Source organism: Meriones unguiculatus, chromosome X, assembly GCF_030254825.1.
Source record: "Meriones unguiculatus strain TT.TT164.6M chromosome X, Bangor_MerUng_6.1, whole genome shotgun sequence".
In the NCBI taxonomy this organism is placed as follows: Eukaryota; Metazoa; Chordata; class Mammalia; order Rodentia; family Muridae; genus Meriones; species Meriones unguiculatus.
Genome location: NC_083369.1, coordinates 70,034,944 through 70,046,409, shown reverse-complemented (window position 1 = coordinate 70,046,409; position 11,466 = coordinate 70,034,944). Strand labels below are relative to the sequence as shown.

The window sequence follows — 11,466 nt, the reverse complement described above, 5'->3', positions numbered from 1 at the left end:
TCTATATTGCTTTCTTCAGCTTTTTCTTTGAATGATAAGTTACTCCTATAATCTTTATGCTTCTATTACAATAGTTCATCTTAAGAAAAATATTTTTGTTAGCATATGAGTTTCTGTTTTGTTTTTGCTGCACTTTGTTGCTTATTTTTTATGGAAAGCCCTGTGAGTCATGAGAAATATAAACTCTTACATTCTTGGTTTTCTTTTATAAAATTTTTGATGCAGAAGCAATAGCAGGTGCCATGGCACAAATATTTGAAAATCTGTTAGACACAAAATATCTAGACATCATTCCTCATGTCCGTTAAAGCAGAAATTTGATTTGATTACAGTAATCTATATCTTAAAAGCTACACTCAATGTAGTTCTAACGTACTTACAAGTTTTAGAACCTAGTAATTGGGCTAGTGAAATGTCTCAGTGGATAAGGATTCTTGCTTTGACAACCCACATGGTGAAATGACTCCACAAGTTGTCCTCTGTTCTACACACACACACACACACACACACACACACACACACCTTATATTCATATGACCTGATCCTCTGATCCTACACACACAAAAGAAACTAAAGAAAATAAAGATGTAGAAAGAAAGAGTATTCTGTCTGGTCTTCTCTGAGGTGAAGGATCACCTTGGATCCCCCAACCAATGGGCTCACTATGGTCTACAAAAAAAGGATCAAGAAGTAGTGAAGAGAAACTCACAGTTCATAGGCTATCCCATCACCCTCGATTTGGAGAAAGAAAGAGAGAAGGATATCAGTGATGATAAGGCAGAGGAAGAGAAAGGGAAGAAAGAAGAGGAGGATAGGGATGAGGAGAAACCTAAGACTGAAGACATGGGATCAGCTTCAGAGGATGACAGTGTCAAAGATAAAAAGAAGACTAAGAAAAATACATTGATCAGAAAGAGTTGAATAAGACTAAGCCTATTTGGACAAGAGATCCTGATGACAGCACTCAAGAAGAATATGGTGAATTCTGTAAGAGCCTTGCTAATGACTGGGAAGACCACTTGGCAGTTAAGTACTTCTCTGTACAAGGTCAGTTGGAATTCAGAGCACAGACCTTCAATGCTTGGTGAGTGCCCATTGACCTTTTTGAGAACAACAAGAAGAAAAACATCAAACCTTATGTTAGTCATGTGTTCATCATGGAGAGCTGTGATAAGCTAATACCTGAGTACCTCAACTTTATCCGTGGTGGGGTTGACTCAAAAGACCTGCCCTAAATATATTCCAAGAAATGCTCTAGCAGAGCATCTGCAAAAACATTGTGAAGTCATCTACAAAAACATTGTGAAGAAGTTACTTGAGATCTTCTCTAAGTTGGCCAAAGACAAAGAGAACTACAAGAAGTGTTATGAGGCATTCTCTAAGAATTTAAACCTTGAAATCTATGAAGATTCTACCAATAGGAACTGCATCTCTGAGCTCCTCCACTATCACACCTCTCAGTCTGGACATGAGATGACTTCCTTGTCAGAGTATGTGTCTTGCATAAAGGAGACACAGAATTCCATCTACTATATCACTAGTGAGAGCAAAGAGCAAGTGGTCAACTCTGCCTTGTGGAACACATGCAGTAGTGGTGCTTGGAGGTGGTGTATATGACTGAGCCTATTGATGAGTACTGCATAAAGAAACTCGAGAAATTCAATGGGAAGAGCCTGGTCTCAGAGACTAAGGACGGCCTGGAGCTACCAAAGGATGAGGAAGAGAAGAAGAAAATGGAGGAGAGCAAAGTAAAGTTTGAGAATCTCTGCAAGATCATGAAGGAGATCTTGGATAAGAAGGTTGAAAGGGTGACACTCTCCAATAGTCTTGTCTCTTCACCCTGCTGCCTTGTGACAAGCACCTGTGGCTGGACAGCAACATGGAGCAGATCATGAAGGCCCAGGCACTGGACAACAACTCTACAATGGACTACATGATGGCCAAAAACACCTAGAGATTAATCTTGAACACCACATTGTGGAGACCCTGTGTCAGAAGGCTGAGGTAGACAAAAACGACACAGCAGTCATGGACCTGGTGGTGCTTTTGTTTGAAACTGTTCTCCTCTCCTCTGGTTTCTCACTTGAGGATCCCCAAACCCACTCCAACTGCATTTATTGCATGATTAAACTAGGCCTGGGCATTGATGAAGATGAAGTGTCAGCAAAGAGCCCAGTGCTGCTGTTCCAGATGAGGTGCCCCCACTTGAGGGTGATGAGATTGCCTCTCCCAGGGAAGAAGTTGATTAAAGACCCCCTTAGGCTACCCATGCCCTCAGTATACTTTTCCCTGTGGCTCCCCCAGCAGCCTTGACCCACCTGTCTCTCTGCTCATGTCTAGCAGAAATTCTTCTATCCTGCCCCTGTGGCTTTAAGACAGGAAAATCACTTCCCACAAAATAGCAGGGTTGGGTATTGTGTATTGTGTTATTATGCTTTGTTTATTTTTTTCTGAAATTAAAAGTAAGCAAAATAAAAAGAAAGTTTATAAAACAAAGTTTTTTTTTGTTTGTTTTTTATTTTTGCCTAAAGTTTACTCATATCCAAAAAATAATACAAAACTATCTCAAACATAATTTACCATGCTTTCTGTAATCAAAGGTATGCTTTCTGGTAGGTGATCTGCATGTTTGACTCATTTTATTTTATTCTTTTACTTCTTAAAGAGAGATGAATGGATGTAAAAGGCACATTTTTTGAAGTAGTACACTGGAATTTTTCTTACATCCTCTCATCAGATTAAAAACCACCATTTTTGATAGATGACTCCTGTACTCTTTGAAACATTAAGCTCAATTAGTCACTATTTTTGCAATTTAAATGCTAGATTTTGTTTTTCTGGGCTACAGACTCATCCCCAAAGAGGACCCAGCTGTTACTCTTTTGCTTCAGGGATATTTTTTTGCAAATTCAATAAACTTAGCTTCAATTCAGAAAATGAAAAGCATTGGGTTTGTTACAGTAATTATAAATATTTCCAGGACCCTTATGACAGCAAGCCAAAGAGAAGAGTGCTAGCAATTGGTCCAATTCATCCAAAGGGCAAATTTATTCTCAAAACATCTTTTTGCAGTAGGCAAGTATTCATTAAACAGATGGACCAATATGCACAGTGTTAGAATAATATGAATACCAATGTTTGGATGGCAATGTAAAAATATATTGAATAACTACCTTCTCTAAATTTACATTCACAAAAGTTCACATTACATAAGACTAGTGACCAACAATATCTAGTTCTTTCACTCAGTATTTTCCTTTTAAATATGTAGCAGTTATAAAATACATAATTACTGAGGGAGAAAGGCTCCTGAGAACTTTTTTCCCTAGAAATGTGATTCTTAGGTATACTTTTCAGGCAATGTGTATTTAATCACCCTAACTTCTTTACGAAAAAAAAAAAAGATTTTTTTTTCTTTCTTGTAAAATAGCTCCATGTGCCCAGTATTTCCACACACTATACTTATCATTAAAATGTTAGTATGATTTTAAGACAATAATTCCAGCTCCAAGAGTCCCAACAACTTAGGATCTATCACTCATCCAAGTATTACAAGGGCCTGAACATGGACTCTCATCTACACCCTGTACTTGTGATTACCATTTAAAAATATTCATGAAGGATAAAGAGAACACCAGATCCCCTGGAAATGGAAGTAAAGGTAGTTGTGAGTCAAAATGTAGGTGCTCAGAGAAAATCCTAGGTCTTCCAGAAGAAGAATTATAGCATTCTTAACCATTGAACTATCTCTCCAACACCAACAAAACTATTATTTTTGACCGAAGAGCATTTTTGAGTAAGAGTTCAAATAGATATGCCCCCAAAGATATGTCCCTCAGCAGGGAGCTGAGGAATCCCTGAGTTAGTGAATTTATAAGGGGGTTTCTATTTTGACATGATCATGGCTGTGACAATGGTTCCTTCCAAAGACCTCAGAGCTTTAGTGGAGTTGACAAAACCATTAACTATATGATCCAGGCTCAAGATTATAGCAATGTTCTGCTCATGACTTGTACTGTTTCTAGTTGATTGATCAGTGTGTGTAAAGAACAGCAACGGCAGATTCTTTCTTCTAGGTATTTATAGCCTGAGACTGCTGGCCTATAGGGACTTCTTACTTAAACTTCATAGCCCTTCCCCTGTGCTGTACCCAATAAACATGCTAAGGCTCTAGGTTGCCATGGTAGCACTGATGTTATAGAACCCTACCTGATCCCAGGTACATTGCATGTGTATCTCTCATTTCTTCATTGCCTCACATCCTTTAGCCAGACTTCTGGGACCCAGGCCAAATGGGACTTGCCAGTTTTTTGTTGTTGTTTTCTCTGTGTTAATGTTTATAAAATTTTCTCTTCTGTTTGAGTGTGTGTGTATGTGTGCACATGTATATGTGAGTGCCTGTTCATGTGTATGTAGGCCAGAAGTTGAGATCCATCGGGAGACATTTTGTTATATTACTACTGCTGCTGCTGCTCCTCCTCCTCCTCATTTTACTATTTGTAGAGAGAAGTCTTTCATTGTCTTAGAACTCCTCATGTAGCCTATATTGGCTAACCAGTGAACCCATGAATCCATCAGATTCTGCCTTCCAGAAATAGCAGGCTTGGTGTTGGAACCCAGGTTGTCATGCTTATCAAACAAGTACTTTATTGACTGAACCATCTGTTCACCTCTGCTTATCAATTTTGAAGCATGAAATTCATTGACACTGAGAATTCACTGTTTACATTAAAGGGCACCAATTTCAAACTTTTGTGGGTTGTGGTATAGATTATTCTCCCAAATGAATTCTGAACACTTCAAGGTGGTGAGTACCTTGAAGTGAGGTTTGAGAAAACTGTACAAGCAAGATGTTCCATTTGATCATCCTACATCCATTTCTTTTCCAAGCAGGTACAGAGAGTATAATTTCTCTTCCTAGGGAGCTTTGAAATGGGAAAGGAAATATTAGAAGTTTAAGTGTAATGTTGGATATATTAAGTAATCTTAAAATGAGAATTGACAATTCAATAGGACTTTCAGAAAAATGCTGTTTTAGCATTATAAAGAAGTTTAATCAGCTGGCAAGGTGTCACATGCTTATAATCCCAGCACTCTGGAAGGCAGAATAAGGCAGATCTCTGTGAGTTCAAGGCCAGTCTAGCCTACAAGGTGAGTCCAGGGACAGCCAAGGCTACACAGAGACATCCTATCTCAAAAACAAAACAAAACAAAACAACACACGCACACACAACAAAAAATAACTCAAAAAGTTTTAGCATTTTTATGATCCTGAAGATGAAAAAAGAGAAGAATTAATATTTATTAAAAAATAAATAGTGTAAAAGTCTTTACTGAATGAATTCAAGAAATATCACTTTCAAGGAGGCCTTTTGAGTATGATGATGGCTGCAAATATAGGGCCCATGAGCCACAGCCGATAGGAGGGACTGTCTTTGAACTTTGCTAATCTGCCTAAAGACAGTGCCTACAAAGTAAATTATACTGCCCTGAATTCCATCTGTAGGAATACCATCAATCATGCCATAGCACAAGAGAGGAGGTTCCTGCCCAGACAGACTATGGCAGGCTGCCCCCTGTTATGTAAGTTGCTCATCCCCCTTTATTACCTGAAAGATACCACCTGCAGAGGTATCAAGATCTATTCACCATGTTTTCCTTCTTGTATTCTCTTTCTCTTTCTTCATTTCTGTGGCTCAGGATGCTGTAACATCTTATCTTATGATTTCCCTATACGTTCATACTCCTGTGCATAATTAAATGAAATTTCTTCATGTTAATCTGTCTTCTGGCAGTTTCTTTCAAACTAATTTTCAAACCCTCATAAAAGAGAGGGAAAGTTTTTTCCTCCCCTGGAGAGTTCCCAGCTGTATACAATTCATCTCATGCTTTTCACTTAAGAAATACAAACAGAATAAGACAAAATGAGGCATTTAAAATATAATGTCTTTAAATAGTCTTTTTCTTTTCTAAAGTCTTCTTTTGACAATAATAAGTAGGTTTTGGGGATCTCAGGTTATTTACTTGATTTAATTATTTTTCTTATTCAAGGTGCAAATGAAGGGTGAAATGTGTCAAAGTTTAAAGCAGGCTAAAACAAAACTTAGTTTATGAAACCCAAGCTACCAAAGTAATTTGAAGGCTGACATTTATTTGCAACAGTGTGCCAGTGTCAGAAATTGTATTCTTGTTTCTGAAATAAAAATTGTTTTCTACTTTAATAATGCCCAAAGAGAAAAAAAGAGGATACCAAACTGACTGGTGATGAAAATTTTAAAAAAAGTATGTTATAATGATATATATATGCATAAGTTAATATTATTCTATTACAAATTTTTGTCATAATTACCTGGAAAGAAAGCATATTTGTAAATGTATCTTTTATTTGACAGATGTAACCTTTGTTTCCAAAGCTTACTACCTCTGTCTGCTAAGCTAGGCCTAGACCTGGAAGCTTCTAGCCCCATTTCAATTTAATCTAGGCCTACCATGTTTTCAGCTTCTGAGACATACTGCTTAACATTCTGAACTCTTGCTGGCTGGTTCAACTCGATTATTCTGGCTCAAACTCCTCTCCAAGCTGACTTATTCAAAATGGCTGTCTCTCAGCTTCTGACTGAATTGCTATGTTTGGCCACAAACTAATTCTAGCAATCTGCTATAAACTGCTGGTTCATTCTCATTCTCAGATTCATTCTATCTTCACCTGTGTCTATCTTATTTTCTGTCTCTGCAACCTGTTTCTGTAAAAGTGTTCCAGTAAAACTCCTATTCTCTCTCTGCACTGCTCTCGCACATAGCTTCTCTTTCCTCTCTGTTCTTGTGAGAGTTGGGCATCTCCTATCTCTGAGTCAATCTATCATATCTTTCTCTGATTCATCATTTTGTCTGCCTTTAATTAAATATCACTTTCAATCACTGGTGCCTCCTTCTACAAACTAATGTTACCTTCATTTTTGCGGACTAAAGATTTGTACTAAGCGTATGCTTGTACTCCAGCCAGATCACACAGATCTAGAATGTCTTTGGAAGTGATCCAGAGCATCTATATTGCTGCACTAAAATTTCTTTACACATATACTTGTTAAATGGTATCATATACCCTTTTCATAAGTTATAATTCACATTATTTGTCCATATGACCACTGTTCACTAAATGTGTTTATATTTATCTCAGAGTGTTATAATTACTATTTTTTGTTGGAGACAAGCCCCGAGAAACTTCCGACCTTTTCTCACTCCCCCCACCCTGCTGCACCTGGTTGCTTGACAATTACAGAGATGTGCTAACTGTGCCTTGACTTCCTATAATAACTGCAAAGTGTTCCAGGCCCCGGGCCAAGAAGATTCTGTAACTTCCACCCTGCCCCTCCCTGAGTTGAGCGACTATAAAGTAGGACTTTCCAACCTACCCCTCTCTGAGTAAAAAGGATTCTGCACTGCGCTCCTCCCTTGCCCCGCCCCTATCTAAGGTTGGCCTTAAAAGCCTATTTTGGTTCAATAAAATTTGACTCTTGACAAGTGCACATTTGATTGAGTCCTTCCTTTCTCCCGCTCATCTTTTACAGGCTGCGACCCCCTTAGCCCCCACGAATAATTAGGTCCCTCCGGTCGGGGCAATTTTTTGTATTTTGGATTGGTTCATTTTATTATTTTTTCATTAGGTTTTAAAACTAGTTGGTGTTCATTTGTTTTAAATTAAGCTGTAAAATTAATTGTGATCTTCCACCTTTAGCTGACCATGTACACAATATACTTAAATTCAATTCCTATTTTTATCATCTGTACATATTCACACTTAATGCTCTTTTTATTCCTTTCATATGAAGCGTCTTTGGAGAAGTAAATTTAAATATGTGGCTTGTCATGCATGTATTTACTGCTTACTTTACATTTATTAAGAGATTATTGATTCAAGAAAATGGATAAAGTCACTATTGTTTGGAATAATTAGAATAATTTATTATTCTTAATATGTGCAGTTATTATCAACAACTACATTTCCAAAGATATGATCCAATTCTTTATATGTTTCTTAACCACTCATTCTGTATTGATAGAAAGAGTATTTAAATCAAACTAACAGAGGTGATTATAAAGTTATGTATTATTTTCTTTATTTTTTAATCTTCTTAGTAAATAAATTATTTAAAAACTGTGTCTTTTATGATATTTTGACATTTACTATTTTTTCACATGGTCTCAGTGGATGCACTCAATCCTGATCTGACTTGATGTACAGGGGTAGATTGATATTGGTGGGACTTTACTTTTCAGAGAAGAAAATGAGAGGGGAAATAGAGAAGAGAGTGTGATCAGGAGGAAAAGAGTGAGAAGGCTACATTAGGAATGTAAAGTGAATAAAGTTATAAGTTTTTATAAAATATTTGTCACTATTGTTTCATCATTGCTATTTTCACTCAGTATGAAACACATGCAGTCACTTTACTTATAACCATACTATCGTCCATTTCAGTAGGTGTATTTGAATTTTAAATCTTAAAGATAATAATCATTTTGTTCTTTATTTTTTATTTTATTTTATTTTTTGTATCCCACAAGTGATTCTTGCCCTATTATTTTTTATTTTCGTAATCTTTTGGTGGCATTACTTTGAGAGTGTTCCTCATAGCACATGAGTTCCTTCTTACATAATCTGCAGGTCTTTTTTTTTTTTTTTTTTTTTTTTGCTATGGCAAGTTAATACATTACTAAAGTTCTCCAGTACAAAATTTTGTACTAATTTCAAGTACTTGTGTTATGCAGAATCTTATCCTTTTATTTTAAGAACTTTTCCTGGACTATACTGATACTTCAAATCTCCTTCTTCCTCTTCCTTTTCCTCCTCCTCTGTTTCCTCCTCCTCTTACTCTTCCACTACCTTTTTTTTTTATTTTTATTTTTATTTTTTTTATCAGTTACATTTTATTAATTCTGTATCCCAGCCGTGTCCCGATCCCTCATTCCCTCCCAGTCCCTCCCTCCCTCCCTCATCTCCACCATGCCCCTTTCCAAGTCCACTGATGGGGGGACCTCCTCCCCATTCATCTGATCCTGTTTTATCAGGTATCTTCAGGACTGGCTGCAAAGCCCTCCTCTGTGGCCTAACAGGACTGCTCCTCCCTTCGGGGGTGGGGAGACCAAAGAGCCAGTCATTGAGTTCCTGTTAGAAATAGTCCCTGTTCCCCTCACTTTGGGAAACCAATTGGTTACTGAGCTACCACAGGCTACATCTGAGTGGAGGTCCTAGGTTATATCAATACATGGTCCTTGGTTGAATGTCAGTCTCAGAAAAGACCCTGTGCCCAGATATATTTGGTCCTTGTGGAGCTCCTATCCTTTCCCCATCAGACTAACTCCCCTTCTTTCTTATGATTCCCTGTACTCTGCCAAAGGTTTGGTCATGAGTCTTTGCTTTGAAAACACTGCTAGTTAGAGTCTTTCAGATGCGCTCAGTAGACTCCTGTCATATGTTCAATGCACATCCCGTCTGTCTTTCTAAACGAGGATTGATCATCTTACCCCATGTCTGCTCAATTGATTATCTTTTTTAGGTGTATAGATTTCATTATGTTTTATATCTTATAGGTCTATATAAGTGAGTATATCCCATGTTTATCTTTCTCCTTCTGGGATATTTCACTCAGAATGTTCTTTTCTAGATCCCACCATTTGCCTGCAAATTTCATGATTTGCTCCTTTTTGATTGCTGAGTAGTATTCCATTGTATAAAAATACCACAATTTCTGTACCCATTCCACCGTTGATGGACATCTAGGTTGTTTCCAGGTTCTGGCTATTACAAATAGAGCTGCTATAAACATGGTTGAGCAAGTGTCCTTTTTGTGTACTTGAACAAACTTTGGGTATGTACCTAGCAGTGGTATAGCTGGGTCTGGAGGAAGCACTATTCCTATTTGTCTTAGAAAGCGCCAGATAGCTTTCCAGAGTTCCACTACCTCTTTTTTTTTTTTTTTTTTTTTTTTTCCATGCTGGTAATTTTTATTCTAGTCTTTTTTTTTTCTTAGTTACATTTTATTAACTCTGTATCTCAGCTGTATCCCACTACCTCATTCCTTCCCAATCACACCCTTCCTCCCTCCTCTCCACGCTGCCCCTTTCCAAGTCCACTGATAGGGGGGAACCTCCTCTCCATTCATCTGACCCTGTTTTATCAGGTCTGCAAAGTCCTCCTCTGTGGCCTAACAGGAATGCCCCTCCCTTGGGGGGTGGGGAGGTCAAAGAGCCAGCCACTGAGTTCCTGTTAGAAATAGTCCTTATTCCTCTTACTATGGGAAACCAAATGGTTACTAAGCTACCACCAAGCTCTCTGCTTGGGCTACATCCAAGCAGAGGTTCTAGGTTATATCCATACATGGTCCTTTTTTGAATGTCAGTTTCAGAAAAGACTCTGTACCCAGATATATGTGATCCTTGTGGAGCTCTTATCCTTTCCCCATCATACTAATTCCTGTTCTTTCCTATGATTCCCTGTATTTGCAAAAGGATTGGCTATCAGTCTTAGTGTCTGCTTTGAAACATTGCTACGTAGAATCTTTCAGATGCCTTCTGCGGTAGACTCCTGTCATACGTTCAAAGCACATCCCATCTGTCTTTCTAAATGAGGATTGACCATCTTAACCCATGTCTGCTCTCTTGATTATCTTTTTTAGGTGTATAGATTTCATTATGTTTATCATATCTTATAGGTCTATATAAGTGAGTATATATTGTGTTTATCTTTCTCCCTCTGGGATATTTCACTCAGAATGATCTTTACTAGATCCCATCATTTGCCTGCAAATTTCATGATTTCCTCCTTTTTGATTGCTGAGTAGTATTCCATTGTGTAAAAATAACACAATTTCTGTATCCACTCTGCTGTTGATGGACATCTGGGTTGTTTCCAGGTTCTGGCTATTACAAATAAAGCTGCTATAAAAATGGTTGAGTAAATATCTCTGTTGTATACTTGAGCAAAGTTTGGGTATATACCTAGCAGTGGTATAGCTGGGTCTTGAGGAAGCACTATTCCTAATTGTCTGAGAAAGTGCCAGATAGATTGCCAAAGTGGTTGTACCAGTTTACATTCCCACCAGCAGTGGAGAAGGGTTCCCCTTTCTCCACAACCTCTCCAGCATGTGTTGTCACTTGAGTTTTTCATCTTTGCCATTCTGATGGGTGTGAGATGAAATCTCAGGGTCGTTTTGATTTGCATTTCCCTGATGGCTAATGAGGGTGAGCATTTCTTTAAAGTGTTTCTCTGCCATTCTATATTCCTCTGTCCAGAATTCTCTGTTTAGCTCTGTTCCCCATTTTTTAATTGGATTGCTTGGTTTGCTGCTTTTCAGCTTCTTTAGTTCTTTGTATATACTGGATATTAGCCCTCTGTCAGATAAAGAAATGGTTGGTGAAGATTCTTTCCCAATCTGTAGGCAGTCGTTTTGTTTTGATGACGGTGTCCTT

General features: G+C 37.9%; 1 pseudogene; it reads left to right on the top strand.

Annotated features, from left to right (window-relative positions):
• The first annotated feature begins 242 nt into the window (after positions 1–242).
• LOC110541369 (heat shock protein HSP 90-beta-like) lies at positions 243–2,249 on the top strand (annotated as a pseudogene).
• Positions 2,250–11,466: the final 9,217 nt, after the last annotated feature.